Below are 27,365 nucleotides of genomic sequence, written 5' to 3'. Positions count from 1 at the left end.
CTTTGGGAGGAAATGCTATTGCAGGCTCCTCATCTGCACAGGCAGCTTCACTGCATAACTTCATGTTATGAAAAGCATTGTGGTTATTAAAACCCGCAAACAAACCACTGCTAGCACTAAGGACCAGCATATTTACAGGATTTTCAGCTTGTTTTGTTAGATCTTCACAAATGGATAAGGCTTATGGTGAGAACAGTGGTCCCAAACCACTTTTTGTCTGATTTTCCATCCACACACTTAGAAGCTGCTCCATCTCCTCAAGTTCGTTTGTCCATGACCTCCCAGATTTGCTAGCACTCAGACTTGTTCCAGCAATACAACTTGCTTTAATCTTTCGTACATTGTCTCCAGTGGTGCGTAAGGTAGACTCCTTTATTCCTGTTATGCAAACTGTATCACATGTTCTCTCATTATGCTCAAAACGCTTTATAACATCCAGCTTCTCTTCCAGTGTTATAGCCTTTCTCTTATGTTCACCACTTGCAATTTTATCACCAGAGCACTTCTAGCTAGCATTCTTGTAACTTTGTTCTTACAGTTTTGTGGGTAACATGGCAGAAATGGCAAAAAAACCCTGAAAGTCACGGAGTACTGTACCTCTCACAAACAGCGCCTCACAACAAAGTCTGCAAAATGGTCGTGATTCCAGTGCAGAGTGTCTTTCAGTGCTAGCATTGAGCATGCTCAGGACAAAGCCTGTGAAACAATCATGTGATCTTGACACATAGTTTGCGCACCAATGGAATCACATTATAGCCAACACAAATTTGCATTCCCCTATTCGTCAGTCACATTTTGGCCAATTCGTGTTGCCGGAACATGCTTTATAGCAGAACCGACTTTAAAAGGGTTTCATTAGTTAGGTCTAATGCTTGACACTTTTGAATGATAATTATTACTAATTAGTCATGTACAATCAGACTCCTATTTCTTTTCATGGAGCACAAGGTACTGCAAATGCTGGGAATCTGAAATTAAAATGGAAAACGCTGGAGAAACTCAGGAAGTCTGGCAAAACCATTAACTCTGTTTTTCTCTCCACAGATGTGCCAGACTTCCTGAGTTTCTCCAGCATTTTCTGCCCCTATTTATTCTTTCCTAACCCAGCATCAAGGGCAGGAATTGCTATCTTTAACAGACGGTCAATAGAAAGCTACCTGAGACATGCAGCATTCATTCAGGTCAAAAGCATTAAGTCAGGAACCTTTGTGTGCATCTACCATCACATTTGACACTGCCCTCACCTGACCAAGGTCTCAAGACACTGAATGTCAACTTCAAGCACCACTGGTTGGCATATATGTAAATTTGATTAAAAACAGCCATTCCCTGTGTTTTTTGTTGAGGAAAATGTAGCCATCAAGCATTTTTACATCTCTCTCATATGGGAAAATTCTTCTCTGTACATTTATACCTCAGCATCATTTTTTGCTCCCTAGAGTTTTGCTGCCTCATTTAACAGCACCAGCTCAGGCAGATTTAAGCATTCTAAATGAACAGCTCCCTATTCAGTATAATGGCTGGAACTCCCCTCCCACCTCGGCAGTTCTATGAAACCTTGGAATTCTTTTCAACTCGCTCCCCAGAGGAAAACTGATAGGGTCAGTTGAAGCACAGTGTGTAATCTTTTATCAACATTAATAGCACTAATGATAAGTTCGTCCATCAAACACAACCTGGAAGAAACTCTAACCTCAAAGGACAGGGAATATCGATTCAGAATTCTCTGACTGAGTTCATTCCCTCAAACACACTGCTCATTTATTTTGAATTATTTTGAAAAGGCGGTGTTGCTATGGCAACCTGTCTTGCAAGATACTCCATCACTGAAATAAAACAGAGGAGGGGAAGAAGATGTTACAAAGCCATCATCTGATATTAGATGCTGTTCACACAAGTCTCTCCCCCATCATTTCTTCTTTCTCCCTTAAGGTGCAGCGATAATGTTAGGGCAGTGTTCTTCCAGCCCAGTCCTTAGTAAACTAGTTGAGCGTTGAGATAATTCAACAATGGCAGGAGGAAAGCTGCCTGATCCTTCCTGATCCCATACAACTGCAGTTACCAATGAGAGTCACTGGACAGTGGCCAAGAGTAGAATCATCTTTCTTTGTGGTTCTGGGTTGACAAGAAAAGAAAATGCCCCACTGGAATTTAACCAAAGTGTACAGATTACGTTGACAACTGTGCATAGAACGCCCTCTTTGTAAAACCATCTAGAGGAAAGGCTGTTATAAGAGCCAAGTACAACCCCATCTGAAAGGAAAACAAAGAACTGCAAATGCTAGAAATCAGAAACAAACATTGAAATTGCTGGAGAAACTCAGAGGTCTGTCAGCACCTGTAGACAGAAAACAAAGTGAATGTTTCTAATTCAGTACTCAGAAGTTTTGAATAATAATAGTCCACCCAGCAAGACCATGTGATTTACCATATGATACAGGTACCAGCTTGTTCTGTATTACAGCAGTGAAGCCAAAAACAGGTTGTGCCTCACTGCCCACAGCACCAGTTGTTTTACTGTAAACCCTCATCCCAGGCATTGGCATACACACAAGTTACACTAATTTCAAATATGTGGGGATGCTTCCCGTTTTAACCCAAGAATACTCTACAATATTTTCCAAGTGCTTCCTAGCTATGTGTTTATTTACGTCAAGAACTGGAAAAACTGTGGGAGCGCTTTATGCTGAAAATTGCTCCCAGTTGGCTCAGAAACCATGCGTGAGAATTAAAAATGTACTATATGCACTATTGTGGAATCTGCTTGAGCCATTGGTTTCTAATGAGATTTGTATTGTATTCAGAAATTGATTTACACCCTTGGTCTGTCACTGCACTTCACTTCAACAGTACTGTGATAGGGCCATGGACGCTGTATATGGCATTTCCCAAGGAAAGGTGGTAACCTGAAAGCATGGACTATTAGTGAAACTTTCTCATGTTCTCTTGTTAGCCAAAGGAGGAATACCATTTCTAATGAATTGGAAACAACCGTCCCCTAGATCTCTGTCAGTCAGTTAGCAGATGGCCATGTAAGATTTCAGTGAGATTAAAGAAAATCAGCACTGAATAAAAATGCAGTGTGAGAGATAATGGGAACTGCAGATGCTGGAGATTCCAAGATAATAAAATGTGAGGCTGGATGAACACAGCAGGCCAAGCAGCATCTCAGGAGCACAAAAGCTGACGTTTCGGGCCTAGACCCTTCATCAGAGAGGGGGATGGGGGGAGGGAACTGGAATAAATAGGGAGAGAAGGGGAGGCGGACCGAAGATGGAGAGTAAAGAAGATAGGTGGAGAGGGTGTAGGTGGGGAGGTAGGGAGGGGATAGGTCAGTCCAGGGAAGACGGACAGGTCAAGGAGGTGGGATGAGGTTAGTAGGTAGATGGGGGTGCGGCTTGGGGTGGGAGGAAGGGATGGGTGAGAGGAAGAACCGGTTAGGGAGGCAGAGACAGGTTGGACTGGTTTTGGGATGCAGTGGGTGGGGGGGAAGAGCTGGGCTGGTTGTGTGGTGCAGTGGGGGGAGGGGATGCACTGGGCTGGTTTAGGGATGCAGTAGGGGAAGGGGAGATTTTGAAACTGGTGAAGTCCACCTTGATACCATATGGCTGCAGGGTTCCCAGGCGGAATATGAGTTGCTGTTCCTGCAACCTTCGGGTGGCATCATTGTGGCAGTGCAGGAGGCCCATGATGGACATGTCATCAAGAGAATGGGAGGGGGAGTGGAAATGGTTTGCGACTGGGAGGTGCAGTTGTTTGTTGCGAACTGAGCGGAGGTGTTCTGCAAAGCGGTCCCCAAGCCTCCGCTTGGTTTCCCCAATGTAGAGGAAGCCGCACCGGGTACAGTGGATGCAGTATACCACATTGGCAGATGTGCAGGTGAACCTCTGCTTAATGTGGAATGTCATCTTGGGGCCTGGGATGGGGGTGAGGGAGGAGGTGTGGGGACAAGTGTAGCAATTCCTGCGGTTGCAGGGGAAGGTGCCGGGTGTGGTGGGGTCGGAGGGCAGTGTGGAGCGAACAAGGGAGTCACGGAGAGAGTGGTCTCTCCGGAAAGCAGACAGGGGAGGGGATGGAAAAATGTCTTGGGTGGTGGGGTCGGATTGTAAATGGCGGAAGTGTCGGAGGATAATGCGTTGTATCCGGAGGTTGGTAGGGTGGTGTGTGAGAACGAGGGGGATCCTCTTGGGGCGGTTGTGGCGGGGGCGGGGTGTGAGGGATGTGTCGCGGGAAATGCGGGAGACGCGGTCAAGGGCGTTCTCAATCACCGTGGGGGGAAAGTTGCGGTCCTTAAAGAACTTGGACATCTGGGATGTGCGGGAGTGGAATGTCTTATCGTGGGAGCAGATGCGGCGGAGGCGGAGGAATTGGGAATAGGGGATGGAATTTTTGCAGGAGGGTGGGTGGGAGGAGGTGTAATCTAGGTAGCTGTGGGAGTCGGTGGGCTTGAAATGGACATCAGTTACAAGCTGGTTGCCTGAGATGGAGACTGAGAGGTCCAGGAAGGTGAGGGATGTGCTGGAGATGGCCCAGGTGAACTGAAGGTTGGGGTGGAAGGTGTTGGTGAAGTGGATGAACTGTTCGAGCTCCTCTGGGGAGCAAGAGGCGGCGCCGATACAGTCATCAATGTACCGGAGGAAGAGGTGGGGTTTGGGGCCTGTGTAGGTGCGGAAGAGGGACTGTTCCACGTAACCTACAAAGAGGCAGGCATAGCTGGGGCCCATGGCCACCCCCTTTGTCTGTAGGAAGTGGGAGGAGTCAAAAGAGAAGTTGTTGAGTGTGAGGACGAGTTCAGCTAGGCGGATGAGAGTGTCGGTGGAGGGGGCCTGGTCGGGCCTGCGGGACAGGAAGAAGCGGAGGGCCTTGAGGCCATCTCCATGCGGAATGCAGGTGTACAGGGACTGGACGTCCATGGTGAATATGAGGTGTTGGGGGCCAGGGAATTGGAAGTCCTGGAGGAGGTGGAGGGCGTGGGTGGTGTCACGGACATAGGTGGGGAGTTCCTGGACCAAAGGGGAGAAAATGGAGTCCAGATAGGTGGAGATGAGTTCGGTGGGGCAGGAGCAAGCTGAGACGATGGGTCGACCAGGGCAGGCAGGTTTGTGGATTTTGGGAAGGAGATAGAAACGGGCCGTGCGGGGTTGGGGAACAATGAGGTTGGAGGCTGTGGGTGGGAGGTCCCCTGAGGTGATGAGGTCATGAATGGTGTTGGAGATGATGGTTTGGTGCTCAGGTGTGGGGTCATGATCGAGGAGGTGGTAGGAGGTGGTGTCGGAGAGTTGGCGTCTGGCCTCGGCGATGTAGAGGTCAGTGCGCCATACTACCACTGCGCCACCCTTGTCTGCGGGTTTGATGGTGAGGTTGGGGTTGGAGCGGAGGGAGCGGAGGGCAGCCCGTTCTGCGGGGGAGAGGTTGGAGTGGGTGAGAGGGGTGGAGAGGTTGAGGCGGTTGATGTCTCGACGGCAGTTGGAGATGAAGAGGTCGAGGGAGGGTAGGAGGCCTGGGGGTGGTGTCCAGGAGGAGGACTTGTGTTGGAAGCGGGTGAAGGGGTCAGTGGAAGGAGGGTTAGGTTCCCGGTTGAAGAAGTAGGCATGGAGGCGAAGGTGGCGAAAAAACTGCTCTATGTCCGACCGTGACTGGTATTCGTTGATGTGTGGTTGTAGGGGGACAAAAATGCAGTGTGTCCTGAATACAAAGAGGATCAACTGAAAGCTAAATCTTTTGTGTTGTTTCCTTTTTATCAAACTAGCAATGTTAAGCAAATATTCAAGAATTTCATTAAAAAAAATGTTTTGCCAGGATTAGAATTTGAAGCCCCTTGGAGTTTCTCCTGATGCTAACAGCTTCTGGCTATTGTAGCAGCCTCCCTACACCTCAGCCAAGTGCCCCCCTCATGTGTGAAGCCAAGCAGTGACTCCAGCCCCAACTTGGTGTTGGAGCCAGATCCTGGACCTGTCTGAAAGGCATCCACACTTCTTCACCAACAGACATTGGTCAACAATCAGCTGTGAGTATTCGGACTGAACTCCTTGGCCCAAAACCAAAACACTGCTGGATCCTGGGAATTCAAAACCATCATGGAGAAAGTCAGCACCTCTGGGCAGCATCTGTATTCACAAGAATGGAAACATTAACTCTGTCTCTCACTCCACAGATGCTGCCAGACCTGCGGAATTTCTCCAGCTTCCTCAGTGTCGGTTTCAGATTCTGTCACCCCTTAGCGTGGCTGATCACAACCTGTCAACTAAAACCATTGACAGATCTTTGACATCTCCTTCATTCCCACAAAACACGGAGGAGATCCACAAATTTGAGCTATTGCTGATCATGGCTGGGGCACTGCATCAATGGGCATCATTTCCAGGAGTACAGTCCTCACTGGATCAACACCACTCACTGGCTATTTCTCAACCTGAGGAACTCGAACAGGTTGTTAATACATGGGGCAGGACAACTGAACAAAGACAATCTTCCAAATAAAAAACAAATGGGGATTCCTTCAAATCATTAGCATTGGTTCTTGCACAGTGCCCACAAAAAAGTAAAATATTCTCAAAACTTTTGTGTGTGTGTTTGTGGTGGGAGATTGAGGTTTCATGCTGTCCTCGCTCTGCAGAGCAATGTTGCCGCATCTCATTAATCCCAGCAAATTGTCATGTTCAGCCCCGTATAGATTACAATGTTTGACAAGGACCAGCAAGGCAGACATACTACAGCCGCTCCACACACACGCACAAATAAAGCACACCGCTCAATCTTCTCTCCTAGTACTCTCTCTGACATTATATGTTCAGCAGCAATAAGTACGATTGTGGAACCACCGCTAGTAAAACAATCACAGCTTGTTTCCAACCTCCGCCACCAAATTATTTCATAAACTAGACAGCTTCCTGCCCACATCTCTAATAACAAGCAGTATTAGCCTTTCTTTCAGTCAGGTCACCACCATTCGCTTATACATAGTTTTAAAAATAACAAACACATCCATCGCAGACAGGAATCTCATGAAAATCGAAATCTTGGTGAAAATGTTGTATACTATGCAGTGCGCAAAATTAGATTGCAGGATACAACATACTTTCATGTCATTTAACATATACTGTAAGGTTTAAAAAACACTCCCAAGGCAAATAAATAGGTTTCATTTACAGCAGCACACACAATAACTTCGAAATCAAAAAAAACCTCCAGCCACGTCCTATGATGCTGAAAGACTGTCTCTCATATTTCTACTTTCTCTTCATCTCTCACCTTTTCGGCACTAGTATCCCTGTGCCGGTCTGTGTACTGTAACAGGACTAAGTGCAGGGGACCCTCCTACTGTGCTGCTCTCTCTCCGAGGTCTTACACACTGTTAGTCACTCTCTCCCAGCACTACACCCCCATCCCACAAACCCCAGTGCAAACTGGGAGTCTGCAGAGTGACTTCATTCTTCCCCTCCCTTTCAGCCTATTGGCCAATTGCAACATGTACTGAATTAAATTATGCTTCCCTCTCCATAGTCGCATTAGATACTAGACAGTCGTGTATTATGCAGGAAGACAACATGGGTATTTGCATGGGTCTCAGTAGCAATTATTTAACTACTGAAAGCAAAGCATGAACATATTATCTTCTCCCTTGCTGTCCAGTAATGTGAACTGGCACCTGCAGCTGGGCTGTGAGAAAAACAGGTTAACTATCATTTCCTTTTGCAGTATTAGTCGTTTAAAAACACAGAAGGTCACAGATTTATTACAGGTTTCCTCATTTTAAATGTTTCTGTTTTATTCGTTTCCCAGGTGACTAATCCTATTGTCCAGTTTCTACTTCAATCACCCACCATTTTTCTGTTTGGAAATTACAATCTGCTGCACAATACAGACAAGGGATAGTAGGAACTGCAGATGCTGGAGAATCTGAGATAACAAGGTGTAGAGCTGGATGAACACAGTAGGCCAAGCAGCATCAGAGGAGTACGAAGGCTGGCGTTTCAGGCCTAGACCCTTTGGACCCTTCCTGCTCTTCTGATGCTGCTTGACCTGCTGTGTTCATCCAGCTCTACACCGTGCTATCACACCATACAGACAAGCTGTGTTTTTCCTAATCCTTCAATACTGTTAGTGTTGGTCATTTTATGAGCGTTTAATAAATGTCCCCTTTGCATTCTGCCACAATATCACATTTGATGACTTAGAATTCATTTCTATTCCAACTTTTCCAATGCTTATTGTATATATATTGTTCTACTGTAATTAAGATCTCGGCCCATTTACTGTGCTATTTATGAGTCAATCTATCTGAAAACATTGACTTCATTTTAAAACAGTTCATTGATATAAAGCAGTTTTTGATGCAAGAGGAAATTATGCAAATGACAATGGTTTCTTTACTGTCACTGTTCATGTAGCCCAAATTCAATTGTTTACTCTCTCCCAATGATAATACTAATATTCACAGCATTTGTCATCATATTACACATTCCAATAGTGCCAATTAATACTCAGACTGATTATTGCCATAAGTTCACAATGTCATGACTCACTGGTGTAGCACATTGGAAATTAGGGTTGTCACAACTTTGTCATCAGGATGAAATCAGGCTATTCCCAGGGTTACCACAAGTTAAATTATTTTTAAGTGTGCAAAGATTCTGCAATTTACCTAAATTTCAGCCTCAGATTGAATTAAAGCACAGATAAGGCTTCAGTACATAATAAAGATTGCTGGATATTACAAGTAATTAGACTGTATTAACAAGTAAACAATTATGAACCATTAGCATATAACTCCAATTAAAACTTTAATCATTTTTAAACCTCTCCTAACACACACAGACTGAGGGGAAATGGGTGCTGAGGATGGAGGGAAAGACTGCAAAGGCAGTTCAACGGTTTCTGAAATGATTCTTATGACTCTTGTGTTGGTCAGAATTCTGCTAGTTGATCATCCTTCTCTGTCCACTGGCTTACAAGAAGCACAGGGTGGCTGGTTAACTGATAAAAGATCTCTGACTTATCAATTACCGAATGAAAGATAAACTGATTTTCTATAGGCTTGAAGTGGCTGTTATTGCAGAGAACAGACAGAACTCCTGAGCTAGTGGAGATCCAGTGATTTCTCCATATCTTGTTCCCAGCTTCAAGTTGTTCAACTACCTGAGAACCAATCACATAGTTGCATAAGCAGAAATCCTTGTCATCGATGACTGGTTACTAGACCACAGACGAAACAGCTACTTGTATCAATGAATGCTCTATCTGTACATAACCCCTCAGTTCCAGTATATCTGCAAGCACACTTTACCCACTTTTTGAAAAAGCACCCGTTTAAATGGTGCTTACAATGTGTATCAGGTTATTTGATTTTAAAACACACAGTAATCCTCCTGCAATCCTCGGTTTTCAATTCTTTCTTTTCTCATTTCAGTCCACAATTAGAGGAAATAAAAGACATGGCCTTTACAAAGCTATTCACAGTCCTCCATTATGAGTCAGTTTTCAGACTTGCTGCTTCTGACTCAAAAGGATGCATATTTAAATCCCATTCTAAATTGCAGCATATAATTTAAGATGATATTTTAGAGCAAAATTGAGGGAATATAGTATTTTAAATGAAACACTAAGTCAAAGGCTTATATACCTGTTCAGATGAACCCCATAAAAATTTCAACGGCATTTTGAGAAGACAAGCAGGGGAATTGTTCTGATGTTCTGGCCATCAGCACTAGAACAGTTTCTTGACATTTATTTAATTCCCGATTATATGGCATTTTTACATGTACAATGTGAGCACAGAGCTAGGTGTACCTTGCTATGCAAAGTGGCAACAGAGATTTGGTGAGAGTGGGAACTTGATTCAGAATAAAGTGTTAAATGTTTTATGAAAAGTGATCATACAAAACCTAAATAATCAGAGTAAAAGACTTTTTTGAGCAAATGAGGGGATAATGAGACATGTTGCTTCCAATTTCGGTGTCTTTTGAGAAACCCAGCATGCCTCATCTGCCCTGCATTATAAGCCATGCAGGAAGTCCTGTGGTTGCTTAAATCCAAGTTCAGAGTTTGAGTGACTAGTGTAGTTGAGGCAGAGACATTCAACACATTTAAAAAAAACTTGGATATGCACTTGAAGTGCCATAATCTACAGTATGAAATAACAAGGAAGGGAAAGTATGGTTAGCCTGGGTAACTGTTGTTGGCCAGCAAGCATGATGGTTGAAGTGACATAATTCTATGTTGTAAATTTTCTGTTTCCGTGTATAGAAACTAACTCCTCCTTGAAGGCTTCCCAATGTTCATTAATTGTGTTACTTGGCAACCTTTAATTCCAATCCACCTACTTTAGATCCTTTTAACTCAAATTAGTATCCTCTAATTGAATGTGCACCCATCTGATTATCAGATTGTGGCATGTAGATAACAAAGAGGAGGGTGTCAGGGATAGATCCTTGGAAGGGTGCAGTGCACTGTCGAGAGATGGCAATGCATGAGATGGAACAAGTGCACTGTATGCATTTGAACAGATAGGAAAGCAAGCCCAGTACACAGTACAGCTGCACAATGGAGGAGAAGCATTAGAGGTGAATGGCAATGGTCAACCCTACTGAGAACTGCAAAAGGATGAATAATGTTTGAAGGTCGCTGTTAAAGAGAAAGCCATTCTTCACATTGGTCAAGACAGTTCATTATTGTGAGAAAACAGAAACTGGATTGATGCTTACCAACATCACCAATTCACATCTTCTACATTCACACCTGCTAGTTTGCATTTCCCACATTTGTAGCTCTTACTGTGACTAAGTCACAGTAGCTTCTTGTATATTCTACCTTCACAAATTCACACTAACCCAGTTTGGATTTCTGAAGCAGTTGGTCTGAAAGATCACTTTAATGCACCTACTTCCTGAATTGTTTAATAAACTTCTGATGTAACAGTCACATTAATGAAACTAATTTTAATCAGATTCTTGAACTTGGTAAATTTATGTTCACACATGATCAATCTTGTCAGTGTATTAATAAATGGCATCAATGCACCTATCTCAGTTTCTTAACATGGTAACATAGCTTACAAGATGTGTTACCATGACAACACCACACCTCTCAGAATCCTCAGATGACGGATTTGTAAAGTCAACACTTTTAACACTAAATTATTCAAAGCCATGTCACCTCAACAATATGGAGTGTGACTGACTCATCTTGAAAGGCAAGATTTACTATAATATTAGCAAACATCTCAAGACTCATAAAGGGCAATGGTTAGAATACATTTGCCAATTTTATTTCTGTAATATCCATACTGGGCTTTGGTGAACATCATGGTATATTCACCACAGTACAAGCAAAGTGAAACTTTCATTCAAATATATATGTGTGCAATGTTAAAAACTAATAGAATCTCAATCACTCTAGCAGAGCAATCCCTCTTAATATTATACTCAGATAAGTCAATTTGGAAATTCGCACTCACTTCATCGGGCAATAGATCCACAGATTTTTTTGTAGCTGAACTTCACAGTCACTTTTGGTGATATCAATATCAGAAGCTTCACCAATTTCTGATTAACATACTTTACTCAAAACAATCCATCAACTAGTTCTGAATATTATAATAAAACATTTATTATGTTCATTGTGAACCAAGTACATTGTGGCTTTTTAAAAACTTCCAGCTAGAGCATATTTCTTCAATAAAACTATTTGGTCCTTTAACCTTCCCCATCTTTTAATCTCAATTCTTGTTAATCCCAAGTTTTGTTCTTACTTCGAGTGGACAGCTTAATTATTTTGTTTCGGCAGTGCTGTTCAAGTTCCAGTTGTCCCAAAAGTATTGAGTAATTGACAAGATCAAATCATCTATCTGTAACATTTTGGTGACCAAAATTATTGAAATCAGTTTTCTTCTCAGTCCATTTGTTACACGTAAGTAACACTCAAAATCACACTGTTATTTTGAATTCACACCCCTTAGGTTCAAAAGACTCAAACCAGGCTTACTTTTACTTTTTTTTAATTCAAACTTTGGATGTGGCCACCCTGACTGTGTTAGCATTTATTGCTTATCCCTAACCACCCCAGATCAAAGTGATCTGCTAGGGCCACTTTAGCTTTTAATTCCCGAATTTTTATTGAATTTAAATTTCTTCATTTGCCATGATGAGATTCAAACCTATGTGCCCAGAACATTACCCTGGGGGTTCTAGTTTAGTAGTCCAGACAATGCACGACACCATATCCCTTACCAGTGCCACAGAGAAAAAAAGAATGAGGTGGCAGACAGAATGCAGAGTGTATGTTCTTCCCAATATACTCACCCATGAGGGATCCAAACCACATTAAGGTTTGAACCTAATTTACATGCAGGCATATGGGTCCCTCAGCTTGCCAGTTGAGGCAGTGAAAGGCAGGAAATCCACAGTTTACAGGCTGTGACAACAGGCAGGCGGAGATGTGTAGGATGGGATTCTGGGGAAAGCCTCCCCTGAAACAGTCCAGAGTTTTCCTGATTCCCTATACACCACAAGCCTCCAGTGATCTTTTTGTGGATTCTGGGATGGCCACTGATAGAGAGACCTAATACTCCGCATCCCCAGTCACAATATTTCTGAGTACAGCTCACCCACAGTTAAGATGTGGGCTGTCTTCCTCTGGAGTTGGTTCAATCTGCAAACCTGACCGCAAACAATACTAACCGGATCACTAAAATGAAAATGATTCTGTGCAGATTTAGTGCATTGCAGATTGGTGTGACCTTGGCATCTTTTTTGATTGGATCTGCTCAGTCAGTTAAGTAACAGTGGATTTGTAATTTTTTTTTACTAACATTATAAAGTTTTCACAAACATCCTGCTGCAGATTATCAAACCCTGATCATCTTATCTCTGCTGGAGCAGAGTTTAATTATATTATTCTGACCTCTCTTGACCTGAGCACACCGTCTAAATTGACTCACCCCTTATCTACCATCCGGCGCTAAATGATCACAGCTATGCTCCACTTGGACATTGGGAGAATCAATGCCATTACCTTCATTCCCACTAATGAACTCTGTTCCCTAGCAATTGATTCTGTCCTCCTATCCTTTGAGGCTGAACTGAACTGTTCACAACTTCAGTGTGATACGTGATTCTGAGATGAACTTCCAAACACTTAATCAGTACTGTCATTAAGGTACCCATTTCCATTTCTACAACATTGCCTGATTCTATTACTGCCTCTTCTTCTACTGAAACCATCCTCCAAATTTTTATTCACTCCAGATACAACAATTTTAGTGCATCCCCAGTCAAACTTCTACATTTTACCCTCCATAAATATGCTATTATCAAAACGTCTGTTGTCTGTGTCCACCTCACATCAATCTAGTGCATATTTGTGCTTACTGACCCGCAGTGGCTCCTAATTAAACAACACTACAGTTTTAAGATAAAACAAAGAACTGCAGATGCCGGGGATCTGAAATAAAGATAGAAATTGCTAACAAAACTCAGTAGGTCTGGCAGCATGTGTGGAGTGAAAACAGAGTTAACACTGAGTCAGGTAACTCCTCAGCTGATGATGAAAAGTCACCAGACTTGCAACATTAACTCTGCTTTCTCCCTACAGTTGCTGCCAGATCTGTTGAGTTTAACCAGCAATTTTTGTTTTGTTACCTCAATTTTAAAATTCATTTATTCCTTTTTGTGAACTTAACTATTCCTCCCAATTTCTGCAATCTCCTCCAACATGACAACTTTTTGAGAAAATTAGACTTTCCATTCCTGCAGCTTTGGAATTCCCTCCCAAAATCTCTCTACAGTTCTTAACTCCTTTAAGGTCTTCATTAAAACCTACATCTGTGGTCAAACATTTGAACATCAGAGCTACGCCTCTATGTATGGTTTAGTGGCAAAATGTTGTTTGACATCACCCTTATGAAATGCCTTAGGATAATTCAGTATGTAAAAAGCTCTATATAAGCACAAATTATTGCCATTGTGGTAGAATCATGAAAATGATGAATTTGTTCAGGCAAAACTTTCAGCATCCTATGCAAACCCTTACAAGCCTACCCTACTCATCCCCAACCATGATGAAATTTTTCTCTCAACATTTAGATTAGATTCTCTACAGTGTAGAAACAGGCCCTTCGGCCCAACAAGTCCACACCGCCCTTTGGAGCATCCCACCCAGACCCATCCTCCTATAACCTACACATCCCTGAACACTACGGGCAATTTAGCATGGCCAATCCACCTAACCTGCACATCTTTGGACTGTGGGAGGAAACTGGAGCACCCGGAGGAAACCAACGCAGACATGGGGAGAATGTGCAAACTCCACACTGACAGTTACCCTGAGGGTGGAATCGAACCCGGGTCCCTGGCACTGTGAGGCTGCAGTGCTAACCACTGAGCCACCGTTTACCCTGAAGATTTTGAGTAATTGAAATGATTCTGAAATAGACTTGACTGATAACAAGATACAATGGACAACAGCCAACGCCGATGTACCTTATGAAGTCACAAGCGCCAATCTACAACTAAAATAAAACTTGGCAAATTACCGAGGCTGGTGATCTCTCATCCAGGGTTGTTTTGCTTTGCTGATTCTAAACAAGACAAGGACAGATCTGGAGTGACTGTTGGACCATAATTTAGCTCTGATAGTACTTCAGTGGTGATAGATAAAGATTGAAAACCCTGATTATGAGCAGGTTCTATTTAAATCATGGATGCAAATAGGGTGCAGAATTGAGATCACCAAATTTCAATTTCAAAACAAGAATAAAGGTCAGGGCAACAGGCTTGTATTTTACAATCTTCAGTTGTCAGAGTAACCCCATCGCCACAGCATCTTGCCTATATCAAGATTGTTCTGCTTCGTGCATCCTGTAACTTCACAATCTCAAAATTACACATTCAGTGGAATCATACAGGATGTCTTCCAATGGGATGCTACTTTTAACCTATTTGTGAGTTATTCCAGCACTGAAGAGCACAGTGAGGTTGTTCTCTCAATCTCCAACTCAACACTAATCAGTTTCTAATTCTCTCCAGCCATGGCAGACCAGGCTTTCATATTGATTGCGTGTCCACTGACAAATATCTTTTGTATGCGTGAAATTCTGTAGCTGCTCCTGCAATACACAGTGGGATAATATTGAATCTAGTAATAGATAGAAATTTAATTTTGGTTCTTGTAACACTTAGAGGTACATTTTGGTCTGTGCATTACATTGAGAGTTAATACTCTTTCCTGGAATACTCAGAGGCCATGTCAATTCCAATGTCTATTTCTGCAAGATTCAGGAAGGTTCGGCAGAAGAAAATGAGCCTGCTTTATTGGTTTACATCCAACAAAAGGGAGTTCAATTTGCCAGTCCTGATGGAATATAATTGATGTTTATGTTTGAGTGGTGTATTTAACATTAGCCCAGACCTTCTGAAAGGAAGGCAGAAGTTGCTGACTTGTAAACTGGAGTTGCACATTGGGACAATGTGGAAATCCCAAGGCAGCTAACTCCATGGGAATTGTCTGGGAAGTTCAAACTTCCATTGGTCCCAGCTTCAGGAACCCTCCAAAAAATGTCCCAACGCTGAAATGTTGGAGACTTCAGATGGATTGGGCCTACTTATAGTTAGCTGGGAAAGAGTGGAAAGATTAAAATCCTACGCATCCCACCCCTACAGTTCCACCAGACACTCCCACTCCCACCTCTGTCCTCACCGGATACTCAATGACCTGTCATTCCCACTCCCTCCAATTCTCACAGACACAGCCACCCATAAACCACTCCTTGTCCTGTGAAGTTGGGACTCCTCACCACTGTCCCAACCTGACCTGACTCCATATCTCCCAATCCCACAACCTACTTTAGACTGCAACTCCAAATCTAACCTAAGTTTTCAACCACCTACCTTCCCTTCTGCCAACCAGTAACCCAATCCCCATCCACTGGCACCTCAACTGCATCATTCACCTGGAATCCTACCAATACCACCCACCTGCCCCTAACACACTTGACATCCTAATACCCACACTCTTGACCCTCTCCTCCCTTCACCCATGTATGTTAACTTTGCATTCTCTCCACAGATGCTGCCAGACTTGTTGAGGTTTTCCAGCATTTTTAGTTTTATTTCAGGTCTAAATATTCATGTCAAGTTGGGGTGAATGGTCGGACAAATGAAATAGTCACATCTGGTTGGAATGGGTGATGTGGGAATGATGGTTGTGGAATTTGTCAGCTACTAAACCAGGTGTTAAACTGTATAAAATTTCCTGGTAGGTATTTGGGGAAGCCATGTGTAATTTGGCCTAAGCCTCTGCCCGATGTTCAGGATCACAGGCATTTGCAGAGAGTCCCACACAGCCAAGATACAGCTCTCCACAAGGTCCTGGCAAATATTACCCATCATATGTCTGGTCTCCATTATTCCGGAGACTGGAATACTTAAACCATTATCAAAAAGACACTGCTCCTCAAAAACTAAAATAAAACAAAGAACTGTGGATGCTGGAGATCTGAAACAAAAACAAATTACTAGTGAAACTTAGCAGCCCAAGCAACATCTGTAGGAAGAAGGCAAGCTCTAATGAAGAGTGATCTTTCTGTATACACTTTCCAGTCTTCTGTCGGGAGGTTTAAAATCTTAAAGGTACACAATCCACCATCATTCCCAAATTACACAGGTTAATTACAACCTCTTTTACTGTAACAGGCGGTACAGAGGCTCAGCGGTTAGCACTGCTGCCTCACAGCACCAGGGTCCTGGGTTCGATTCCAGCCTCAGACGACTGTGTGGAGTTTGCACATTCTCTCTGTGTCTGCGTGGGTTTCCTCTGGGTACTCCAGTTTCCTCCCAAGGTCCAAAGACGTGCAGTGTAGGATTGCCCATAGTGCCTAGGGATGTTTAGGTTAGGTGGGTAAGACATGGGAAATCAGGGGTAGGATAATGGGTAGGATGCTCTTCGGAGGAGCAGGGTGGACTTGTTGGGCCAAATGGCCTGTTTCCACATTGTAGGGATTCTAGGATTGTTGAAAGATATTTCCCTCAGTTTCTGCAGAAGCCCCAAACCAGCTAGCTGCTGTCAGGCCTACTCCTTTGTGCTTCCTTTCTCCCTGGTAAGTGAAGAACAAACCTTCCACTGCCTTTAGATTGTCATGGGATGTACCGCTTCATCCAGAGATTGTGTTCGCTTCAGAGAAATACCTCCCCAGTATGCTGCAATGTAGCTGTGACTTCATTAGTCATTGACAGCATCTCTATTAGAAGGATGAATACAGAGGCTGAGGATGAAAGATTGTTTACTGCAAGATCCAACTATATTCGATATAAATAAATATTGTTTGAAGGGGCACCTTGAGGTCTGACTTTAATGTGTCCAAATAGACAAACTCTGATCAAAACCTTGCTTCCCACATTCTGCATGGTTGTACAAAGAATCACAGCACACCTTCCCTGCTGCAGCATATTTTCCCTTTGAGAGAACCCCCCATCCCAAGCTTTCTCCGCTCATGAAAAGATTAATTCTGAGCCAGGACATCTATCTGCAGCTACCACAGCTACTCTTGGCTTTGTTTCAGAGATGAAAATTTGCACCTTGCACTTGGAATGTCCCTCCCTGGCCTCCTCCATTCCCATGGTAACCATGCCATCCAGGTATGTTTTCACATGGAATTTTATACAGACCACACATCTCTCTTCACAACTCCAAACTACCCTGAATTAAATAGTATCAAAACATATCTTATAAAAGAATCTCTCCATCTTCACAGGCTTAACAATTCCTTAGGCCTTTGTCCTCCACATTAGAGAAAGGCTATCAAGGATTTGAATAAGGAATGGGACATGGTTTCCTGGGTCACACACTATTGACTGTATGATATGATCTGAGTGCTATCCTATGTTAACTTGCCTGCTGTTATCAGATTTATGCAATAGACCTCTCATATTAGAGTTGAACCTTCTGTGCACCTTCTCTGTAGCTGTCACATTATATTCCGCAGTAACAACGCATAGAGTTGGACGAACACAGCAGGCCAAGCAGCATCAGAGGAGCAGGAAAACTGACATTTCAGATTTGGACCCTTCTTCAGAAATTGGGGACTGGAAGGGGATTCTGAAATAAATAGAGAGGCAGGCTCCCCCATTTCTGATGAAGGGTCTAGGCCTGAAATGTCAGCTTTCCTGCTCCTAAGATGCTGCTTGGCCTGCTGTGTTCATCCAGCTCCACACCTTGTTATCTCAGATTCTTCAGCATCTGCAGTTCCTATTATCTCTGATACACTATATTCTGCACTCTATTCTAATACCTTGATGTACTTAAGTAAAATATGATATGTTCGGTTAACACGCAAAACAGTACTTTTTACTGTATCTTGGTACATGTGACAATAATAAGTCAAATCCATTCAAATGCCTGGATCACAGTTTGAATTGTACAGAAAGGCTGAGCCTTTTTTCCCTGGAGCGTCAGTGGCTGAGGGGTTATCTTATAGAGGCTTATAAACTCGTATAGGGCATGGATAGGATGAATGGCCAAAGTCTTTTCCCCAGAATAGGGGAATCGAAAACTAGAGGGCATAGGTTTATGATCAGAGGTGAAAGATTTAAAAAGGACCTGGGTATAACTTTTTCGCATAGAAGGTGGAATGAGCTACCCGAGAAGTGGTGGAGGCTGGTACAATGACAACATTTAAAAGGGATCTGGATGGGCAAATGAATAAGAAGGATTTAGAGAGATAGGAGCCAAATGCTGGCAAATTGGACCTAGGTCAAGTTAAGATGCCTGGTTGGTGCGGACAAGTTGGACAGTACGGTCTGTTTCCATGCTGTATGCCTCTATGACTCCATGTGACATTTATCACAAGGATAGAGTTCTGGTTCAGACTGATGTCCTGAAGCTAGGTAAAATACTAACTACTTGTACTGTTATAAATTCTGAAACTTACAGCTGATTTGGATTCTTTGCTTACTGATATTATGGCTATTTTACGTGACTGTAATAACAGGCATGGCTGATTCCAATGCACCACACAAGGAAGGTAAAATAAGGACACAATACTGGGGCATTATATTGCTACGATGTCATCTAATGGTTTTAAAGATACACAGCCTGTTTGTTCTGCAAGCTGTGCAATAGTACAAGAATACAGAATAGATTTATTGGATTGGGCACCTGGGATAAGTGTCTCCAATTAAGTGGACAGGATGGAGAATGTGGAGATTGTTTTTCCTACAACAGAGAAGTTTAAGGAGAGGTTTGATGGAGGTGTTCAAAATCATGAATTGCTTTGATGGGTATGTCAAAACAAAGGCGACAAATTACCATTATAAGATACAGCAAAATATGTAAAATTCAAAATGACCATATGTGGCCCTGTCAGATTTTAATTTATAAAACAAAACCCATCCAAAGCATTGCTCTGTGATAATGGGAACTGCAGATGCTGGAGAATCCAAGATAATAAAATGTGAGGCTGGATGAACACAGCAGGCCCAGCAGCATCTCAGGAGCACAAAAGCTGACGTTTCGGGCCTAGACCCTTCATCAGAGAGGGGGATGGGGTGAGGGTTCTGGAATAAATAGGGAGAGAGGGGGAGGCGGACCAAAGATGGAGAGAAAAGAAGATAGGTGGAGAGAGTATAGGTGGGGAGGTAGGGAGGGGATAGGTCAGTCCAGGGAAGACGGACAGGTCAAGGAGGTGGGATGAGGTTAGTAGGTAGGAGATGGAGGTGCGGCTTGGGGTGGGAGGAAGGGATGGGTGAGAGGGAGAACAGGTTAGGGAGGCAGAGACAGGTTGGACTGGTTTTGGGATGCAGTGGGTGGAGGGGAAGAGCTGGGCTGGTTGTGTGGTGCAGTGGGGGGGAGGGGAGATTTTGAAGCTGGTGAAGTCCACATTGATACCATTGGGCTGCAGGGTTCCCAAGCGGAATATGAGTTGCTGTTCCTGCAACCTTCCAGAACCCTCACCCCATCCCCCTCTCTGATGAAGGGTCTAGGCCCGAAACATCAGCTTTTGTGCTCCTGAGATGCTGCTGGGCCTGCTGTGTTCATCCAGCCTCATATTTTATTATCAAAGCATTGCTCTGTTTTTGAGTAAATGCTTTTAACCATATTTACTTGCCAGCCTTAAGAGCATAAAACCATGATGTTACTTTTGACCTGAGCCATATGGCTACTCTCACTTACAAAAAATGCTTACAACTAACCGTAACTAAGCTAAATACAATTTAACTCTGCAATTGCTCAATCACATTAAATACTGAGAAATTATTCATAGACTCATACAGCACAGAAACAAACCCTCGGTCCAACTCGTCCATGTGACCAGGTTTCTCAAATTAAACTTGCCTGCATTTGGCCCATATCCTTCTAAACTTACCTGTTCATATACCTGTCCAAATGTCTTTTAAATGTTGTAACTATACCTACATCTCCCACTTCCTCTGGTAGTTCACTATAAATTTGGACCAGTCTCTATGTGAAAAAGTTGACCCTCGGGTTCCTTTTAAATGTTTCCCTCCACTCCTGAAAAATATGCCCTCTAGTTTTGAATTTCCCTACCCCAGGGAAAAGGCCTTTGACATTCACTTATTTATGCACCTCATGATTTTATAAACCTCAAAAAGATCACACCTCAACCTCCTACCCTCCAGGGAAAAAAGTCCAGCCTATCTAGCCTCTCCTTATAACTTAAAGCCTCCAGACTGGTAACATCCTGGTAAATCTTTTCTGCACCCTTAAAAAGAATGAATTACTCAATGCATATCATTGTTCATAAGTCACTGAAAATGAAACTGCAGATACTGCAAGCAACGAGTGAAAAAAAAAGTGGTGTCTTGGCATGATGATATGAGAATTTGAGTATGGGGTTAAAGACGTCATACTGCACTGGTATAGCGCCTTGCTGAGACAACACCTGGAGTATTCTGCCTAGTCTAGTTCTTTTTACCTACAGAAACTTGTACTTGCTATACAGCGTGTGCAACAAAGGTTCACCAAACTAATTCATGGGATGTAGGGATTGTCCAATGAGGAAAAATCTCCGGAGTTGGAAGAATGAGAAGTGAGCTCATTCATGTGTTTGCAATACTTACAGTGATTGACAAGGTACTTGCAGGAAGGATGTGTTCCCTGGCTGGGAGAGGTGGTAGTCTGGAGCTAGGGAACACAGTCTTAGAATGAGGAAAGCCATATAGAGATGAGGAGGAATTTCTTCACCCAGAGGGTGGTGAATCTTTGGAATTCTCAACTCAGAGTGGGCTGGCAGTGTGTGGTGGAGACTCAGTCATTGACTATGTTCGAGCTTGAGATTGTTATTTACATGCTAAAAGCATTAAGGGATTTGAAATAGAGGAGGAAAATGGTGTTGAAGCAAAGGGTCACATTGGGGGTAGTTGAACAAGTGAATGATCAGATGGTAGATGTTGAGTCAGGGGAGATGGGATTTGATTCAGAAATAGTCCCTTGGTCGAAGTAGCAGTGGCAGTCAGTGAGTGGGGGTCAGTTGTGTAGTTACTTAGATGTTAAATTAGGTTTTAGTCTGTCTAATAATCTTGGGTTTCTACCTGGGTAAATACTGCAGAACTGTCAGAAATCTCGGTCTCTAACTCAGAGTTGGTGACACCCATGGGGAGCTGTGTGCGCGTGCAGTAGGCAGGGGAACTGCCCATCAGAAATTGAAACTTACAGGAACATTTTCTAAAAAATCAGCATGTCCAAATATCCAAAGACCCCCCCAATCCACTGCTTCAGTCCTGCATCTGGTTTCATAGAACATAGAACATAGAAAAGTACAGCACAGTACAGGCCCTTCGGCCCACGATGCTGTGCTGTGGAATAATCCTAATCCAAAAATAAAATAACCTAACCTACATTCCCCTCAATTCACTGCTGTCCATGTGCATGTCCAGCAGTCGCTTAAATGTCACTAATGACTCTGCTTCCACAACTACCACTGGCAAACGATTCCATGCGCTCACAACTGTCTGGGTGAAGAACCTCCCTCTGACGTCTCCTCTATACCTTCCTCCTAACACCTTAAAACTATGACCCCTCGTGGCAATCAATCCTGCTCTGGGGAAAAGTCTCTGGCTATCGACTCTATCTATGCCTCTCATTACCTTGTACACCTCAATCAGGTCACCTCTCTTCCTCCTTCTCTCCAGAGAGAAAAGTCCGAGCTCAGTCAACCTCTCCTCACAAGACAAGCCCTCCAATCGAGGCAGCATCTTGGTAAACCTCCTTTGCACCCTCTCCAAAGCCTCCACATCTTTCCTATAATAGGGCGACCAGAACTGGACACAATATTCCAAGTGTGGTCTCACCAGGGTTTTGTAGAGCTGCAGCATAATCTCGCAGCTCTTAAACTCAATCCCCCTGTTAATGAAAGCCAAAACACCATATGCTTTCTTAACAACCTTATCCACCTGGGTGGCAACTTTGAGGGAGCTATGCACTTGAACACCAAGATCCCGCTGTTCCTCCACACTGCCGAGAATCCTGCCTTTAATCCTATATTCAGCATTTAAGATTGACGTTCCAAAATGCATTTATCCAGGTTGAACTCCATCTGCCATTTCTCAGCCCAGCTCTGCATACTGTCAATGTCTCGCTGAAGTCTGCAGTAGCCCTCGATACTATCAACGGCACCTCCAACCTTTGTGTCATCAGCAAACATACTAACCCACCCCTCAACCTCCTCACTCAAGTCATTTATAAAAACTACAAAGAGCAGAGGCCCAAGAACAGAGCCCTGTGGAACACCACTCAGCACTGACCTCCAGGCAGAATACTTACCATCTACAACCACTCTCTGCCTCCTGTCAGCCAACCAATTGTGAATCCAGACAGCCAAATCTCCCTGTATCCCATACCTCCTGACTTTATGAATGAGCCTCCCGTGGGGAACCTTAACAAATGCCTTGCTGAAGTCCATGTACGACCCTCGCCAACCTGTCTCGTGACTTCCTCAAAGAACTCAATAAGATTTGTAAGGCATGACCTGCCCCTCACAAAGCCATGCTGACTCCCTTTAATCACGGTATGCTTTTCCAAATAGTCATAAATCCTATCCCTCAGAATTCTTTCCAAAACCTTGCTGACCACAGGGGTAAGAATTACTGGTCTGTAATTTCCAGGGATTTCCCTATCCCCTACTGTTTCAACAATATAGAAACTGTGAGATTGAGAAAACATTTTTCATATCCTATGATTTTTCTCCAGGACTGTTCACATTGTCTCCAGGAGATGAATCTTTAATTACTGGAGGCTTAAAGACAATCCTGGAATGTTGCCAAGCCTAATTTGTCCATTCTGTCTGTAACAGTACTAGCTCCATTCTAATCTGATTTCCCTGCTTTTTCCCGATATCCTTTAGACATTATTTAATTTTCACTTAAATGTTCCAATAATCTTAACTTCAAAAGCAACCTGTGGTAATGCAATTGATATTCTAATTAGACCTTACATGAAAATTTTCTCCAACCCCACAATCCCATTCCTCTCATACTTCAAATACTAATCCTAAATTCAGATGTAATTTATAATGGTTTACTGACTAGTGGAAATAATTTTGTGCTGTAAACCTTCACAAACCTTTTCAAAACATTGGGCACTTCTACAGATCCTCTGTTAATATTCTGCTCTAATGAATACCATTTCATATCTTTCATTATATTACTCATCAGTTTTTTTTCTCTGGGATCATCTTGGTGAATCAATCTTGCGATTTTTTTAAATCAAATAGGATTTTCAAACCTCATACATACTTTCACAGCTCAACAACAAGAAGCATAGGAAACAAACTTGCCCACTTTAGAACACCTCGTGGTTTGTTGTATACATTGACAACTTGGATGTAAATGTAGAAGGTAGAATTTGTAAGTTTGCAGATAATGTGAAAATTGGTCGGCGTTGTTGTTTGTGAGGATGATGGTCTTAGGCTACAATCTGATATTAATCAGCTGGTTAACTGGACAGAGCAATGCAAGAAGGAATTTTATCTTAATAAATGTGAGATGATGCAGTTTGGGAGGTCCAATAAGGGAAGAATATACACAATGAATGTTAAAGCCTTAGGAAACTCTGAAGAACAAAGAGATTTGGTGTCTATTGGTCCTAGAAGGTGTCAGCACAAGTAGACAGGTTGGTAAAGAAAAAGGCATACTGTTTGCCTTCATTAGGCAAGGTATAGAATATGGAAGCAAGGAAATTCTGTTACAACTTTATAAAACATTGGTTATGCCACAGATGGAATACTGTGTGCAGTTCTGGTCACCGCACTATCAAAAAGACGCGTTTGCACAGGAGAGGGTACAGAGGAGATACACCAGGATGTTACCTGGGATGAAAGGTTTCAGTTATGAGGAGAGACAGGAAAAACTGGGTCTGTTTTACTTGGAGCAGAGGAGGCTGCAGGGTACCTAATTGAGGTACACTAAATTATGAGAGACGTAGAGTAGATTGTGAGAATCTCTTCCCATTGCAGGCATGTCTAAGACTGGAGGGCATAAGTTAAGGTCAGGAGAAAGTGGCTTAAAGGAGATCTAAGGGAAATGCTTTTCACCAGAGGGTGGTAGAAATATGGAATGTGCTGCCTGAGAGGGTGTTAAGGCAGGTATTATCACAACATTTAAGCAGCATCGGGATGAGCACTTAAAATGCCAAGGTATAGTAGGCTATGGTCTAAGGGCAGGTAAGTGGGATTTAGTACTTCTTGGTGTTTGTTGGTTAGCAAAGATATGGTGGGCCAAAGGGCCTGTTTCTGTGCTGTATGACTCTATATCTCTATAACCTTGTTTTCATACAAATCATTCAATATTGTCAATACTGTTTTGTCATCTGAGTGAGAATCTTGGGGAGAGTGCCAGAGGTTGAAAACCACATCACAGCGTAGTTCTATCAACAAGGGCCAGTGTGTAAAGTTACAGACTGCTGCTTACAATGATGTGCATAATGTGGCAAATTGATAGGCTGTAATCCTAAACTATGACCAGCTGAATTGAAAGTATAACAAATTATAGAATTGTCTTTCTGTTGGCCGCTTTGTTTCTATCATGGGGGTGTAAATACTATTGCCGAATCTCTCACTATCTACATCCTAGGGGATTAGTAAATTTACAAATCAAGCATCAGCCTGCCTCGCCCATCTGCCCACCTCTCTACTTACCCACTCACCCATTCACTACTCTCAATCATTCATTAAAAGACTTAGGGTTTTAAAAACATTGCAGGATATGGCAGCAGCTACAATGATAAGAGGATATCCTCACCTTCCTCCCTCTCTGTTCCACTACTTGGCATTAGATCAGAGGTGTTTCATTGTCCACTTCTCTGTCAGCTGGGTTTGGAAGATACTTGAAGAATTGGACAGTCATGTGTAGGCAGTGGTTCGAAACCATTTCTGTTAGTTTTATTTTCTTACAGTAAAAGCCTTAAAATTTGAAACCTTGTTGTGAAATTCATTGAATCAGTCACTGGAAATTTAAATATCTTTTTAAAAATTATTGGTCTCTCCAGGGATTGTAATACAATATTGTTTAAAGGTTTAGCACAACTTCCTTGGCTTTTGTACTCTCTATATCTACAGATAAAAACAAGAATTCAAAGTTCTTTTATCAGGTTTCTTAACTTGGCTTACTACATTCAAAGATTTGTGTTCACACATTCTTAGTTCTCTGCATTCCTGCATTCCCTTAAAAACCGAATAGCGTACAATGATTCTTGGCATTCTCCCGTCAAATGTATCACTTTATAATACTGCACATTAAATTTCACCTGTTGCAATTTCTCAAGTGAGATTTCTCAAATCTCATTTCAGAAATTGTTTCAACATACTAAAACAGTAGGAAGGACTCACTTCTATGTCAACTTTCCAACTGCACATTAACCCCTAATCTTTCTTAACTCTGTACATAGGACATCACCAGAAGTAATTCAAAAATTGCCATTCCTAGAAGTCTTGATTTTCAACTCAGTGCATCATATTCACTTATATACCATAATTTACTGGCCTCTCAACTTCTCATGCTTGTTTGCCCACGGAGCTATGACATTGGTCAGAACCGTAATCCGAGTGTCCTTCATTATCTGCCTTGTCTTTGTCTAACTCTAGGTATCAAAGAATCTGTGCATTGCTGCAAGGGGAGACATGCTGTCAAAGTTTTTCATCTTGCATTCACCACAACGAATGCAAGAATGCCAAATTTCAAATGCAACAACAATTAGTGCAACATTGAAAGCTTCAACAGCATGGGCAGAATGTTCCCAGTGTCACAACAACATTTGCAATGGTGAACAGGCTGGGAAAATATGTCGATAGTGGAAAAATGAGTTTCTTGACAGTGAGGGAAAAATTATTTTGCTTTTTGCCCTAATGTTTAAATGTCTAGGTGAAAATCTCGCTACTAATGCAAGGGCCGTATTTGCAAGCAACAAATCTCAATCCTTTATGTGCAGGTTACTATGCTCGCAGGTATCGTTGAGAAACTAGGCAATGCCAATTCCAGACTTGAAAGTGAGAATGGTAAGCTGGTGGCTTTAGCTCACTGGGGTCTTCTCTGGGCACCCATGTTGGTCACTATTCCCTAACAGGTCAGGGCATGATCCATGGAGAGTAGCTGCCTGCAGCCTCCATCTATGGCAGTCGGCATCAGCATTGAACCAGCCTCACCAGTGCATCACAACATATGTTGCACTAACTTGCAATACAGTTCAGCTCTTAAATATTGCACTATTGTGCCCAATGGCAGCTTACAGTACAACACATCTGTGCATGCACCAAAGGCATCAGAACATTTTCTCCATTACCCAGATCATTTAGATACTGGGGTAATTCTTTCCATACTGTTGAAGCTTTTAATCAAACACTTCTTGTGGGTTTCCTTTACACTTGCTTTTAGCTACACTGAACTAATAGCACATGGCTTCTTCTGAGCCTCCAGCAATAACTCCAACTTTGAGCTTCACTTCCTAGTTGCCAGGATTTCCCCTGATTCCTGACTGTTCACAGCCTGTAACTGCAGCACCTTTTGAAATACAGCCTTTCCTCCATGATCCTAAGTCTTTCAGTGACTGCAGCTTAAGGATAACAACCTTTTCCTTTAGTCCGTTGGATGATCAAAAAGATCATATGGTAAAACAGAGATTGAATATTGCTCAAAAAGACACATTTTTTGAAAATTTTCTCTGTCTGGATGAGTACAATACAATTTGCAATAGAAATTGGAGGGAGAAATCAGCATTCATGCTACATGAGAGTACAGTACTGATTGATTAGCAAATGGACTCTGAATAATAGAGGCATTACCTTGAAGAATATGTCAATTATCAATGATTGAAACTGAACTCCCAGGATCTTTGTTTAAATGCTCAAATAGTCAAGTTGACTG

At 42.7% G+C, this 27,365-nt stretch overlaps 2 protein-coding genes across 3 annotated transcripts in view; both read right to left on the bottom strand.

Annotated features, from left to right (window-relative positions):
- Window positions 1-7,389, bottom strand: part of LOC125460689 (synapsin-3-like) — a 272,555-nt gene extending 265,166 nt beyond the window's left edge. Inside the window, exon 1 of the mRNA XM_059652410.1 lies at window positions 7,252-7,389. The gene's annotated coding sequence lies outside the window, so the exon portion shown is untranslated. The remainder of the gene's footprint in view (window positions 1-7,251) is intronic.
- mcat (malonyl CoA:ACP acyltransferase (mitochondrial)) overlaps window positions 1-27,365 on the bottom strand; it is a 93,390-nt gene that overhangs the window by 35,425 nt on the left and 30,600 nt on the right. The gene's annotated exons all lie outside the window — the stretch shown is intronic.

This window comes from Stegostoma tigrinum, chromosome 18 (genome assembly GCF_030684315.1).
Source record: "Stegostoma tigrinum isolate sSteTig4 chromosome 18, sSteTig4.hap1, whole genome shotgun sequence".
NCBI lineage: Eukaryota > Metazoa > Chordata > Chondrichthyes > Orectolobiformes > Stegostomatidae > Stegostoma > Stegostoma tigrinum.
The sequence above is the reverse complement of the archived record's forward strand: the minus strand, read 5'-3'. Positions and strand labels throughout refer to the sequence as shown.